Source organism: Engystomops pustulosus, chromosome 9 (genome assembly GCF_040894005.1).
Source record: "Engystomops pustulosus chromosome 9, aEngPut4.maternal, whole genome shotgun sequence".
In the NCBI taxonomy this organism is placed as follows: Eukaryota; Metazoa; Chordata; class Amphibia; order Anura; family Leptodactylidae; genus Engystomops; species Engystomops pustulosus.
This window is the reverse complement of record NC_092419.1, coordinates 9,949,644-9,957,907: the sequence shown is the minus strand read 5'-3', so window position 1 is coordinate 9,957,907 and position 8,264 is coordinate 9,949,644. Positions and strand designations below refer to the sequence as shown.

Sequence of the window (8,264 nt, the reverse complement as noted above, 5' to 3'; positions counted from 1 at the left end):
ATACATGTAAATAAACACAGAGGTAGGTGACTGATACATGGGAGCATGAGGGCGGGACCAGACTACACAAGTTTGTTTGTTGTCTGTTACCATGGAGATGCAGTTATTGACTTAGGGCAACACTGATCTGTTTTATGCATTTTTTATAGAAGGTTTTTATACATTTCTAGACTTAATTTTTTTCCGTCTTTCAGAGGATCTACACTTTCATGAACTTTCATGGACTTTTTGATTACATTTGAGATTTCTCTCCCTGAAGAGGCTTAAAAGTGAGGTCGTAGTTGACTAAGAAGCCATCGTTATACATGTAGAGCTTATGGTCATTAGGATTGTAGGACAGACTCTGGACCTTCTCCTTTGGTTTTTCCAGGGGAATACTCAGCCACCCTTCCTTCCTAGTTTTTGTATCATACTTGTAGAATATCTCTTCTGTTCTGGTGGTGATGGCTCTAGTCACATACAAGACGCCGCACACCATGAACGCATTGGTGGCCGCCGGCTTGAACTGCCCGGTAATCCAGGTCTGTTGTACTACAAGGGATATGGGGTCTATTCTACTGATGACAATGTTTCCAGCATTTGCTTCAGTAGAATAGATCGCCCAAAGCCCTTCTTCATCGGCGGCCATGTCAATGTCCTGATAGGCCGAGGATGAGTAGGAGAACCGGTTGTTGTAGGCCGCATTAGGAAGACCGACAGTGAGTTCTAGTGTATCGAGCTGGGGATTGTACTTGCATACGTTTCTATTGTTGTAACAATTATAGTACATTGTCTTATTAAACATAATGGGGCAAATTTACTTACCCGGTCCATTCGCGTTCCAGCGGCGGCTTCTCCGCTCTGGATTCGGGTCCGGCCGGGATTTAATAAGGTAGTTCTTCCGCCGTCCACCAGGTGGCGCTGCTGCGCTGAAAGTAAACTCATCGCGCCGGAATGCACCGAGCTGGACCAGGTGAAGGTAAGCGGTCCTTATGCGACACATTTTCGGTTTTTAAATGCGGCGGTTTTTCCGAATACGTCGGGTTTTCGTTCGGCCACGCCCCCCGATTTCCGTCGCGCGCATGCCAGCGCCGATGCGCCACAATCCGATCGCGTGCGCCAAAATCCCGGGGCAATTTAAGTACAAGCGGCGCAAAACGGAAATATTCGGGTAACACGTCGGGAAAACGCGAATCGGGCCCTTAATAAATGACCCCCAATGATTCCACCGCCTTGTCCATGAAATGAAGTAGAAAGGGATCGGTCTATGTGATGTTGATAGACCAGGAGATTGTTATATGTATTATAGGTACGTAAAGACTGCATTCTCCTTCCATCTGTAGGAGCCACCCATTGGACATTCTGATCCGCTCCTAATAATGAGTCTCTTCCCCATCCTCCGTATATGTAGCTGACTCCATTGTAGTTGAGTTGTACAACCAATGGTTTACTGATGCCCACAATGGATCCATGTTGACAGGTACCTGCACGATGAAACAAGCAAATGTTTTCTCAAAGCATAGACGTGGCTGATACAACAAGACACAAGAACACAAGATAGAACAAGAGCCAAGCAACTGAAGAGTTGTCTTTATCTCTAGAACTTCTTGGTACCTTCGGAGGATTAAGGATTTAAGGATTAAAGATTACAATGGCCAACTGCATCTCTAAGAAACTAATGTCACGGGTGCTCCCACGACCCATACCTTGGGTCGCAGGCTCACCCGAGCCCCACTGCGGTCGCCAGCACTGCGCTTGCGTGGCTTACCTCTCCTCGCGTCTGATTCCGGACCTCGGGCCGTGTGCGTGTGTTCCCGACTCCTAGGGCGCCTCGCACGCCGGCTTCGGGGAATTTAAAGGGCCTGCGCACCCTTAATTGGTGCTGGCCATTTCCCAGAATTCTATATAAATCTGCTTCTCCCTGCACACCCTGCCGGATCTTTGAGCCTATGCCATTGAGAAAGCTCCCTTGCGTTTTTCCTGAGCATTCCTGTTCCCGTGCTCCTGTGTTCCTGCATTCCTGTTCCCGTGCTCCTGTGTTCCTGCATTCCTGTTCCCGTGCTCCTGTGTTCCTGCATTCCTGTTCCCGTGCTCCTGTGTTCCTGCATTCCTGTTCCCGTGCTCCTGTGTGTTCCAGTCCATTCCTGTGTCCCCGTTCCCATCTGCCTGGACCTCCCGTTGCTGACCCCGGATTGGACCTGACCCTGTATCTCTCCCGCCTCCCCTGACCCTATGCCTGAACCTGATCACGAGATTGTCTCCTGTGTTACTACCTTAGCTGCGCCCGCGGGCTAGCCACACCTGTGGTACCATGACCTGATGGTACCACGCCGCAGCAAGATCATCCTGCTTTGCGGCGGGCTCTGGTGAAAACCAGGTGCCACTTAGACTCCGGTCCCAGGTGTCAGCTAGTACCATCTCCTGCGTGGTCCAGAGGATCCACTGATCCCAAATCCTGACAACTAAGAGCCCATGATGTACCAAAAAGATGCACTTCATGCTGTCAAATTCAAAATGATTTTCCACCATGTCGAAATTCGGAGTTTGGCCTTCTGCAGTGCATTTCGGCTTCTGAACCCTATATTTGCTAATAGAAACCACATGGATCCACGTAACCACTGGTGCAAAAAAACCCAATGACCTCTTATCAATTGCTTTTGGGGAGAGATTTTTTTCCTAATCCTGGACCTCGATCACTTCAATTAAGCAGTTCAATACATATTCAACACAATCAACAGCATAAAATCTGGAGTAGTCCAATCTCCGTGTTTAGAAAATATGCTTTGTCGTAAGTGTCTAAGTGACATCTACAGTACAGTGCTCCTTCTACAACCTTCCTATAAGTCGTCGACATCCCGTAAACTTCTTCTTACCCGTTGAAATACATTGTGTACATGTTACCTGCCATAACTTCTCCAATCCTAATAAGCTATTTACCGTTTCAAGCGCACAAAAGTTAATCTGATTGTGATGATACATCCAATAACTATTAGGGACCTTTTGGATTGTGGTCTAACAGGCAACATTCCAGCCAATGCCACAGAGATGTGATACAGGAAGAGGTCCTAATATGATATTGTGTAAGGGGGAATCAATGATGGCGCCAGAGAAGAGTTGCAGCACCGGTGACTGTTGGCTAAACAGAGTATTTGGTCGTCTTGATAGACCTCCGTAAAATGTAAAGTGAGCAAAACATATAGACTTTGTTTTATGAGGTTTCTCAGGTGGCTTTGTTTTTCTGTTATGTTGCACACCAGATGACTCTCCCAGCCATGCATTTCATTAAAACATGACAAAGCAAGAAGCAAATAGTATTTCCACATACCATTACCCGTTGGAGAACCCGGAGGCAGTGGTGTTGTCTGGTTCTCTTCACATTCTTCAAGTCGTTTCTTAAGTGCAGCAATTTCTCTTCTGATAACCAGGACATTGTTCTTATCATAGACCTCCAGCTGGTTCACCATGATGGAAATGTTACGGATCTAGAGCGGAATGAAGAAAATATGGTAGACTGGTCTATAGTATTAGCTGAGTAGAGCAACAATACGAAACACTCTGGATAGAGGATTTGTCTCACCTCCTGATACAGAGTCTCCACCAGAACATTGGTTCCATTCATAGAAGATTTCAGCTGCAGGATCAGAGCCTCCATTTCTCTAATCTCCAACTTCACCAACTCAAAGTCCAGCTACGTGTATGACTGACCCCCCATCTCCATCACCTCCACACGCTTGGTCAGGTTCACCAGTCTGTCCATGTAAATTATCAGTGTACTCTCATAGTGGTGGATCTGTAATATGACATTACATCAATACAGGAAAATAAAGGTACAGGAGATAATTATTTGATCCCTTGCTGATTTTGAAGTGTGCCCGCTGACAAATACATGAACACTCTATAATTTTAAGGGTAGTAAATTTCAACATTGAGAGATAGAATATCAAAGATACTGGGGCACATTTACTTATCCGTCCCGTATCCGAGGTGCGTTGTCCGAGGAGGATATGGAGCTGCCGCGATTCACTAAGATCGTGCGCCCGATATCCTGTGTCGTTTCCCCACTCAGGTCCACCGGAGTTCACCTTCTACTTCCCGGTGCATGTGAGTGCATGTCTTGCGACACAAATTGATTTGTTAAATTCCGTGATTTGTCCGAATCAGTCGGGTTGCCCAACAGCCTCGCCCCCGGCATCAATGCGCCAAAATCCGATCGCGTGCTACAAAAAGTCCTGTGCAATTCAGGGCAAATCCCAACCCAACCCAACGGAAATGCGTCCGACGGACCCTTAGTAAATGTGCCCCACAATTCGGAAAATCACATCATTTAAATGATATGCAGTTTGCTAAGAGAAGAAAATATTTGATCCCCTACCAACCATTAAGAGTTCTGGCTCCTACAGACAGTTAATGACAGCGTCTCATATAGTCACCTGTATAGAAGACTCCTCTCCACAGGCCGACTCTAATCTCTACAACTTGGGCAACACCAAAGAGCTTTCTAAGGATGTCAGGGACAAGATCATAGACCAGCACAAAGCTGGAATGGGCTACAAAACCATAAGTAAGACGCTTGGTGAGAAGAAGACAACTGCTGGTGCAATAGTGAGAAAAAGGAAGGAATATAAAATGACTGTGAATCGACATCGATCTGTGGCCCCAGGCAAAAGGAGAACGATCAGCCTAAAACTACATGGGGAACTTGTTAATGATCTCCGGCACCTGGGAACACAGTCACGAAGAAAAAATTGGTAACACATTAGGGCACATTTACTTACCTGGTCCTGTCGTGATCCCCCATCCGGATGGTCCGACGAAGATGAAGTCCGGTGCGATTCACCAAGATCGTGTGCCCGAGATCCTGCATGTGTCACTTCCCCGCCGAGGTCCCCGGAGTTCACCATCTTCTTCCTGGTGTATGTGAGTGCATGTCTTGCGACACAATTTGAGATGTTAAATCCTACGGGTTGTCTGAATCCGTTCGATGGCCCGCACCCCGTGAAAAGCCAGCGCCGATGTGCCAAAATCCGATCGCATGCACCAAAAACCCCAGTTAAATGCGGCACAAAAATTTGGGAAACCCGACGGAAATGCGGACCCTTAGTAAATGTGCCCCATTTTGCTCTAATGGTTTAAAATCCTCCAGTGCCCGCAAGTTCCCCCTGCTCAAGAAGACACACGTGGAGGCCCCTCCGAAGTGCCACTGACCACCTGGATGATTCTGTGAGTGATTGGGAGAAGGTGCTGTCCTCAGATGAAAAACCAATTGGGCTCTTTGGAATGAAAGGAAACCTACCATCACCCCTGAGGCACCACCACCAGTGGCAGGTTCCTCTAATCTATAATAGTATAGCCCTTTTTAGGGCTAATCCTTTAGTTGCCCAAATATTTTCCACTTTTTAATGCCATTAATATTCAAATTTACTAAAGAGGCTATTGAGGCATTGAGTAGCCGGAGCTGAGGCTACACGGCACGGCTACTTCACGCTCCCTTAGCCTCTTGTGTTCTGCCAACCAAACCATCTTCAGCGCGCAGCTACAAGGAGCTGCACACACCCGTCCCCAAAGACTGTGCAGCCACCGGCTTGGGCTCCGAGCATGTGCAGAACCCGGCTTTGCGGACGAGTGTGCGCAGAACAACAATGTAACATAAAACAAGAGTGAAACAAGGCTTCATGAAGAACTCTAGGTCTGGCTTTAGACAGCAGTGATGGCGAACCTTTGCCGTGCCATAGGTTTTCCGCCACTGCCCTACAGTGACCGCAATGACTACATTGACCAAAATAAATTATAGTGCAGTATTGTGCCACATTTTTTTCCATACCTTTGTGATTTGCTGCTCAATCTTGATACTCAGGTTCTGGCTGGATATTTCCAGGATCTCCAAACGATTTGCTGGGAATGTAGAATCTGGGAGAACAACAGAGCAATGACAGACGCCCTGATCGTCCACGGAACCCTCGAAAATTTCGACCTATTAGAAAATGTAAAATGTTCGTAATATCTAGTGAGATTTATTTTAAGTTTTCTTAATAAATATTTTTGTCCATTCTTTTACAAATGAGAAATAGACTTCAATTATACAAAAAGATTACATCTTTCTGTGCAAGATGAAAACTGTGCCGTGTTGACTTCTGGCCCAGATCACAGGATGAGCCCATTGTGGAAGTCTAAAGACATCGATACAACACTATGGAAAGAACATTACGGAAATATAATTGATGAAAAAAGTCTTTAATTCCACATCAATCTTTATATACATAGCACAAAAAATGACTACTCGAAGGAACTGCAACTCTACTGTATGCCTTCCACTAAATGAGAGTGGGGTATAGCCAAACTTGAAGCTTCTTTAGGCTTCGAAGACTCTTTGTAGCCGCCAATCTTCCTGAAAACTCCTCCCCTATTGGCTCACAAATCTCTATTTTAAGATATCTATATATCAGTATATGGGTTTGACACATGTTAAAGGGAACCTGTCACCAGGGACCTCATTATCACTAAAGATAGGTTGCAGAAGCCCATTACACCATTACAGCTGCATTGCAAATATGTCTTTGCATTACAATATAATTGTAAGTTATAACTTACCTTGCACCCTGACAGAATCCTCTGTGTAGTCCCAGGGGTTGGGCTTTGGTTTAGATACATTTCAAGAAAAAACATGTGAATTGTCTGACTCCTCAGCTCTCAGCCCCCACCTTTGTTCAGCTCCTCCCCCCCCCCCACTGATGTCAGCTCACCACACTGTACAGGAGCAGGAGGGAGGAGCTGTACAGGAGCACAAAGGTGGGGGCCGAGATCTGAGGAGTCTGCAGCACAGACAGGTCATGTGTTGTTTTTTGAAATGCATCCAAACCAAAGCCCAACCCCTGGGACTACACAGAGGATTCTGTCAGGGTGCAAGGTAAGTTATAACACACAATTATACTGTAATGCAAATGCTTACAGAAGGCAGAAAGACAGATGTGCACTGCAGGTGTGAGGGGCTTCTGTAACCTGTCTATAGTGAAAATGAGGTCCCTAGTGACAGGTTCCCTTTATGTAGGAACGGTCTTCATATTTGGAATAGAACTTACCAAGCTGGCGGCATAATTCTGGCCAAGGCCAAGAAGCAAGATGAAGAAAGTGATCATGATGACCTTCCAGTCTTGTATACCGGCAGCTGGTATTAGCCCCCTATATATACACCCCCTGTGTACGCTCATCACTTCCGGCTCGGTATCTTGTCATCTAACAGATAAGATACTTAATCCTTTGACTGTTAATAAGTGACTGATCTGACAACTTTGGGGAAGAAACATGAAAGATGATGATTTTAACAATGACAAGAGGATAACCAATTCTTACAACCTTGTATTTCAGTTATTATGATTGATACATTATATATATATAGGGGTTTCAGGGGCCCAAGTACCTGAGGTGATAAGAGAGTGTGGAGCAACATGGACCTGGTGGTCGCTGGTCCTTCTGCCAAACCAACCCTCCAAAGGTGGAGACATTTACAGTGGAAAAAGTCTAAGTCTATGTATCAAAAGTTCAACCTTATGAAAAATATATGTAGATCTAATGAAACAAAATGTAATTGATCATTAAAGGGTTTGGCCACTTTACCTCCTGTAATTGTTCTATTAATAGTTTTGCTTTTCTTTAATGATATGTAAAGTGAAGCCTCAAGTGTTTTACCTCATCAGCCTCATCTTACCTTGATCTCGTATTCATGAATACTATCAAAAGGTCCTGGCAGGGCAATTGCTCATGGACAGACAGAGATCACATGACCCTCCATCTGTGGCATTATCATCCAGACACATCATACACAGACATACAATCATATCCATTTTTTTCAGCAAACGTCATTTGTCAATAAGACCGGCGTGCAGTCTGTCTAAATCAAGCTCGTCCCGGTGTGCAGCCCAAAACTTGTGCAATGGTAGGTCCTCTTCACAGCCCACCACATACATGGTGCTCACTAATTCAGATCCACCTACAGGGCCGGATTATAGGGGGCACCCGGGGCACGTGTCCCAGGGCCCCCACCACTTTGCCTTTAAAGGGGCCCCCACCAACCTTAATCTGGCCCTGTCTACCTACGTTCACTCTTGCTTCTTCCCCTTTCTCCCAAGGTCTAGACTACTTGGACCTCCTCTTTCCAGGTACAAGAATAACATTGTGATCACCAATTCATTATTCCGCATTTGTTATACAATTTTTATCTACTGCAACTCATTAAGTTATTATGAACAATGGGGCTTATTTACTAAGGGTCCGCTGATCGCATTTCTGAG

General features: G+C 45.6%; 1 pseudogene; it reads right to left on the bottom strand.

The window, feature by feature from the left end:
• Positions 1-232: 232 nt before the first annotated feature.
• LOC140077513 (olfactomedin-4-like) lies at positions 233-7,112 on the bottom strand (annotated as a pseudogene).
• Between the last annotated feature and the right edge of the window lie 1,152 nt (positions 7,113-8,264).